Source organism: Denticeps clupeoides, chromosome 18 (assembly GCF_900700375.1).
Source record: "Denticeps clupeoides chromosome 18, fDenClu1.1, whole genome shotgun sequence".
Lineage (NCBI taxonomy): Eukaryota > Metazoa > Chordata > Actinopteri > Clupeiformes > Denticipitidae > Denticeps > Denticeps clupeoides.
In genome coordinates, this window is record NC_041724.1 from 3,140,338 (window position 1) to 3,147,654 (window position 7,317).

The following is a 7,317-nucleotide window of genomic DNA, read 5'->3' on the forward strand; positions in this document are numbered from 1 at the left end:
GATACTGTGCAGCACGGTGATTTGTTTGCCTTAAATTACAGTTTATTGGTAGGATTAAAAGAATAGCAGATGCACGTGTGAAATTTCAGGACAAATATTTGTGGTTGCATGACACACAGATGGCCTTGTCAATTTTCTACAAGTGAATTTCCAATCCGTGTGCCTCCAGCTGCACAGTGATGCAAAATTTGATTTGCTCTTTGGACAGTTTTATTATGTCTAAGAGAAAACTATAAGTCCCATGACCACAGGATGGCTTTTATGCATCAGATGAACCACAATGCTGCAGATGCCATATATGATGTAATTTGATAAGATGCCTTATCAAATGACAAGCTGTTAATCAGAGCTTTGCTGTGTTCGGCTCAGTAAGCCATGAAACGAAAGATGAGAATCCATATGGGATACAAATGTAAAGTGCAGCACAGATCATCATGTCGTTTAGTTCCATATTGTTTCTGCCTATTAATAACAAATTAATGAGAGCGCTGGTGTTTCATGTCTGTGTGTTTGATGCCGACCACACCAAACGCCACTGTTAATGAGATTCTATGACAGACACAAAAGCCAAAGATTTAAAAGCCGCACATTTTTCAATATTTACATATGGGCTTTGCCATGCTCTCAACAGAAGTTTCTTATTTAAACTTGGAATCATTCAAACAGTCCCCTCCCGCCTCTCATCTTATGTGAACCAGTTTTCAAAATTAATCTCACAGTTATGAAGTTGTGCTCGCCAGAGCTTTTGATGAGGCATCATTTATGTATTGTACATGCTGGGGAATACAATACGCAGATTGCTTTGTTGGGGTTCAGTATTGTGGCTACTGCAATGTGTCAAAATAACCAAAGATTGTTAGCAAAATGTGATGAACATGCCTGATATTTATATTGTCAAAAAAAAAATGGGTGTTGTGGGTCGTGGGTGTTATAAAAGTTAAAGTAAAGTGAAGTGATTGTCACATGTGATACACAGCAGCACAGCACACGGTGCACACAGTGAAATTTGTCCTCTGCATTTAACCCATCACCCTGAGTGAACAGTGGGCAGCCATGACAGGCGCCCGGGGAGCAGTGTGTGGGGACAGTGCTTTGCTCAGTGGCACCTCAGTGACACCTTGGCAGATCGGGATTTGAACCGGAAACCTTCTGATTACGGGGCCGCTTCCTTAACCACTAGGCCACCACTGCCCCCGGGCAGAGGACAAATTATATAAACTCCCCTATGATGAATATAACATAATTATTCAGGATGTGACTGAATAGGACCATACCATCACCTTATTTGTAAAACAGAGCAGAGCAAATAAATATGTAGTATTGGTTTCTAGATCTAAGGGCATTATCTTTAATTTGTCAAATTTAGCTTGAGAATTTGATAAAATGAAAGGTGCTTTATTAACAATAATATTGAATAGGTGAATACTGCATAATCTCCTTACTATGTATGTATGTGTCTATTTATTCTTATTTTGCTCCTACTCATCTGTCTGAATGTGCTGTTGTTTGTTGTCAATATATTTTTGAATAATATGTGTGTGTTGATAAAATGTATCTGTGTATGCATGTATGCATTTTCACAAAAACAAAAAAAATAGTAGAGAAGCCATTATGTCTTGCAAAATTTTCATTAGTGCAATAGTTTGCTGGTAGCGTAGCACCAATACAATAACAGCGAGAGGGGCGGTGTAAAGCTGTCATGCCGGGGCCAGATAGATGGGCCGGGCCGAGGGGGTAGGCAGCCTAAATCAATTTGAGCATGGAGCCAGGAGTGGGGAGAGGCCAGCGGGGCCAGGCTTCGGCTCTGCTGGATGTAAGGGGGAGTGTTTGTCTCTGTCTGGTTGGGTTTCCTCCGCACCGGGCCAGAGGCCCATCCCCGCTCCCTGACTCCACCACCGGCTCCAGTCGGGCTCCAGGCCTGATTAATGGCCGCCGGAGGTGTCCAATGATTTCCTGGCCTGATAAGGGAGTGCTACCCCTCCGCGAGCTGGTGGAGAAAGGGGTCTCCTATCTGCCCTCTCCCCAAATATCCTCAGGCACTCAACTCTCTTCTCAACGGCCCAATTAAGTAGCTCTTAAAACAGGGAGCCATGTGTTCTGGACTTCACATACGGCATCAAGGCATGACAGTGAAGAGAAACATGTACAAGCCTGAATGGTCTGTCCTGGACGGGCTGTATGATTCACTATTGTAAACTTATAAATGAAGGTATCTGTCAGCCAAACATTGGGAGTGTGTAACAGGAACATCAGGTATTTTTTTATGTATATATTACATGACCAATCAATTTGCCTAATAAATTTTGTATGCCTTAAAGTTTCCTGTTTAGCCGAGCAAAGCCTCCCTCCAGTGCACAGACCGTCTGTTGCCAGATTCACAAGAAAAACCCTGAAAGCTTGGAGAAGGATGGCTGGGCAGAGGACTCAAGTTTATTTATTTATTAATCATTGGTCAGGTGATCAAAGGCCAAAACCCCAGGAGGATATTGGGGCTCAGCAGCGGGGCAATTGCTTCCTGGTGGAAATGTAATCAGGAAAAGACTTTTGACACATGAGACGTGTGATTTGTGTCCTGTTATTCCTCTTTCGGGATTTTTAAAATGGCATTTGTCTCTCTTAATCTTTGTAGTAACAGACCTGATTGCCCCTGGGAACGTATCAGGGACAAACAACTCTGCTGTCCATAGCACTTTCAAGCACATTCCCATGGGTCTCTGTATTCTGACAAGACTGATGTGAACACGCGATGCCAGATATGAGCTACAATAAGTCCATATAATTGAAAAAAGCCCAAGACATGGCTACACACGCTACACATGGCATTTCTCACACTTTGAAATTAATTTACCTTGCAGAAATTCCTACAGCCTGTTTTACAAATGACTCAATGCTTTTGAGTTCCATGAATGCGTAGCGGAGGGAATCGCAGGGCATGCGCAGACACATTATGGAAATTCAGAAAACAGCTGGTCACGTGATGCCATAAAAATGATGAAAAATATAACAGATGTAATAAAAATATTGAAAAATACAAAAGACACTGATGAGATATGGTCACTCCCTCTTCAGCCAGGTCCCTATAGTGCCAGGTCAGAACTAATTGTGGTATATTGGGGTGTAATTAATGTGGTAAGCCAACGTTCTCACCTGTACTTTACATTTCATATTATTTTTTGGCTAGGATGTGACGCAAGGCTGTGTGTTTGTAATTTTATACAGACCGGCAGGAATGACCTTCCTTCTGCATTTTTCTCTATGAAAACTCTGTTTACCTCGTTCATGGCAAGAAAAAAAAACGTTTAAATCATCCAGTGTCTGAGGGGTCATTGAGCTACGGGAATGCCAAAGAATGACCTGAGCATGTGTGTCTAAATCATCTCAGCGGAAATGCATTCCTCCCCCTGTACAGTTCAGACTCTCAAGAGGCAGCTGCACACGGAGCAACAAAACACTCATTACAGATATTCTTATGCAGCTCTGTGCTGTTAATGAAAGTCATACTGTACTTTTACCCTAAAGGATGTGAAGTGAACAGGCCCAGTGAATGCTGAAATGTGGTAAAATATAAATATGTGTGTTTGGAGAGCTTTTGTGCGTTATGTCCACTATTTTACGGCATGTTAGCGTAAAATATTTTAGTTTTTACTCCACTACATTCTGTAAAATCGGTCGTTTCATTTTACTTACGAGTGGATAAAAGGCTTTAACCTGATATCTATGTGAAAAGCCAGATAAACTTCCTCCAAAGGAATGTGGCTGCTACCCATCAGAGGCGGGGTCACCAAGGTTACATGCCACTGTAATGATAAATATTTAACTTTTAATTTACCATGCATCAGGTACAGAGTCCCAGGCACAGAATGAAAACTGCAGACGATGGGATGGGTGTCAACGAACATTAATTTGGCCTTATGTATTACAGTTCACCTGCCGTTTTTGTCTGAAATTGTTTCATGTCTGAAATTGTTTCATGCCATATGAGACCTTACCTGGGCTCATTCTGTGCCAGTAAGGGATTTTAATAGTTGCAGCAGATGAGCTTTTGTGGGTTCTTATGCTTAAATGTGGTATTTTAATATATTGTACAGTTTATTTGTGCATAAAAGCTGACTTTATTAAACCCAACTCTATACATGACTCCACATGTGAAGCAAAAAAGCTGTATGAAGTGCTTTACATCTCCGGACCACACTAAAAAACGAATAATTTACCACCATGACTCTAACAGTACACTGCACTATGCAGTAACATTATGTGTAATCGTATTATCTTCCATTGTGTTCTCCGATGAAGGAGCTATTGTGCTGTAACCCAGTTTTCTTACAGTTGATTCATGGTCTGACGGGGCCAGATCAGGTACACGGTTCTGTCTGACAGTCAGGTTACATGCAAGCCTGTCCACTGCTCTGCCAGTAATAATAGCCATAATTAGAATTCTTGTGGGGTGGGGCAAAGTGTGAGAAACCTGTTTATTCTTATGTGGAATAAGGAAACTGGATTTTAGATGACCAATGGAAATGTTTCACTCTGCCCCAGTGAGAAGTGCATGAATCGGCATTTTCTCCGCTGAGGTGGGTGAGCAGTCAGCGGAGCTTTCCAGGCTCACAGCCCAGGCACTCATTCAACTACTTCCGGGAAGTTCGAGACCAATGAGGAAGCCTCCCAAGAAATCCAGTCACGGAAAGTTTTAAATATTTTTTTCGCTGTTTCAAAAAAGCGAAACACTTTTTATTTCCTTTACATTTTCAATCTTCTGGTGTAATTATGGGTGGTAGTAGTCTGGTGGGTAACATATTCGCCTATGAACCAGAAGACCCAGGTTCAACATTTACAGTATTTATCAGGTTCAAATCCCACTTACTACCATTGTATCCCTGAGCAAGACACTTAACCCTGAGAGTCTCCAGGGGGACTGTCCCTGTAGCTACTGATTGTAAGTCGCTCTGGATAAAGGCTGTAAATTAATTTGTTTTCAATAGTACCTCATTTTACCTGTTTGTAATCCAGTAACTGGTAAGATTTTTTCTTGCGATAGCACCAGTCAAGCACAATCAAATAAGGAAATATGTGCACCAAGGGCTCTTCTTTGGTTCTTTTCCAGAAGAAGCAGTCACAGGCCATTGTGGCTAGGGCTGGACGATTTATCGATTTTTTGCCAAAACGGCGATTTGAAAATCATAACCCCAGACTCTGCTCAATCGATTAGTGCCAGGCTTGCTGGGTTGGCTGGAGACAGTCGGTGAGAAAGAGACTGGTGCATTGGTGACCATCTGGGGCCTCAGGGATGCAGGCAGAAGAGCAACATCTGCAGCGACTCCACGGTGGGAGAACGGAACCGGCCGCGGCTCGCCGGGGTGGTAAAAGCACCGAACGGCATGTGCGTGCAGCCGAATGGACAGAGTGTGGGCGGACGGCATTGCTCTGGTGTTCTTAATGCACATATAATGCACACATGCTCAGGATAGTGAATACTGAACCGACCAAACCGACCAAAAAAAATCATAATCGCAAAATCGCAATAAAAACATTTCTTAAAATTGTTCAGCCCTAATTTTGGCCACTGTTGGCTGCAGATTGGCCACTTCAGCGTATTATACTTGGCAGCTGGGAATGACTCGGATGAGACATGCCGTTCTTATGACAAATACCCATACAGCAGCAGTAACATGTGTCTCCCTCCACTCTAAGTCCACCACACAAAGCTGCACAGTGTGCTTAATGAATAGCACACTTGGGGCACTGGGGCTTTTGCCGGAACACTGTTAAAGAAAAAAATTGGGCGGGGGGTGGAGAATGGCCCCTTGTGACCTTTGTAGGCCATCTGAGATAATAAATCCTTGACCCAGAGTTCCGGAGTGCTTTGGGCAAGGTCGTGGTGGCAAATTTCCCACTTCCAGAATATCAGATGTTACCGGTAATTCCTTTTAGCCTATGTGTAATGGCGAAAGAATGTCTTTCGAACCTCATCTAGGCCCTGTGGAATCTGCTGAAAATGTGCGACAGCTGTGAAAGTTGGCCGGCCCCGGCTTGAAAAATGTATAAGATTCTGGCCCAAGTTCAGAGTCGCCGGACTAGAATCACTGGGCTTGTTGTAGTCGATGGCCACAGTGTCTCGTCCTCGGCCTCTTTCATGTCCAACTCAAAGCTGTCGAGTGTTCCCCGTTTTTCGAGTACGGCCAACAACATACAACAGCATGACGTCTTGGCATATGTAGGAATGCCGATGGGGTGAAATTGCTCTGGAGATTTATGAGACTCATCAGCAGTTCCATCTTTTTTTTTTTTTTTTTTCAATAATGGATCCATTCAGTTCAAATGTCTAACACATAACACCCCTCCACCAGGATATGAAGCAGTAGCCAGATTCAAGACTAAACATTATATCTTTTTTTAAGCATGAGTCAAACAAAGTCTGATTCATTATTAATATTACTATGACGTTTCCCAGGACTGGCTGAACGGCAATGGAATCACGTTTTACTGTCAGGTTTCTGCTCACTTATAAAGTCCTGGGATTCTCTTGATGACACAGCAGATGAAACAAATCTAAAGTTTCTGGGGACCCAGAATGGATTTTTAAAAATCCTCTGACATGAAAATTTCACTTTGTGAGATTATTTACCATTAGTTCCCCCAGCCTGTCATTCTTCTTCGCCGTTCGGAGAGCGGCAGCTCAGACGGTCAGATCTGGAATTTGTCCCCTTATGTTGTCACAATAGGAATATTTTTATTCTGGAAAAACGGCGACACAGCTTCCTGTCTGCACTAACGTCTATAGACCGCTCTCCTCCTCATTAGGATTTAAAGCTACAGACACAGACACACCAAGGCTGAATTTCGAAAGGAGGCATAAGATACAGAATTAGGGGACCATTAAGACCAATATAAAAGCAAAAGAAAGTAATGTCAGGGGACCTTTAAAATGGGTTCCAGGTTTTTTTGTGAAAGCGCTGCCGTAGTGATCCCAATACCCCAATGATCTATAACCCCAAATGTGTAATACATACAATAATGGCGGATAACATGTTCATGGAGCAGTTGGAGAGCCTCATAAAGCAACTACAAGAAATCCTCTCTAATGTGCACATTTCTAATGAAAAGACAAGGCTGGAATACAAGGAAGCGTTTAACCGAGACCGAGGAGTTACGGCGCCACTTACATTTACATTTACATTTACAGCTTTAAACCATACGTCCTTATCTGGAGCAACTTACAATCAGTAGTTACAGGGACAGTCCCCCCCTGGAGCAACTTAGGGTTAAGTCTCTTGCTCAGGGACACAATGGTTGTAAGCGGGATTTGAATCTGAACTGATC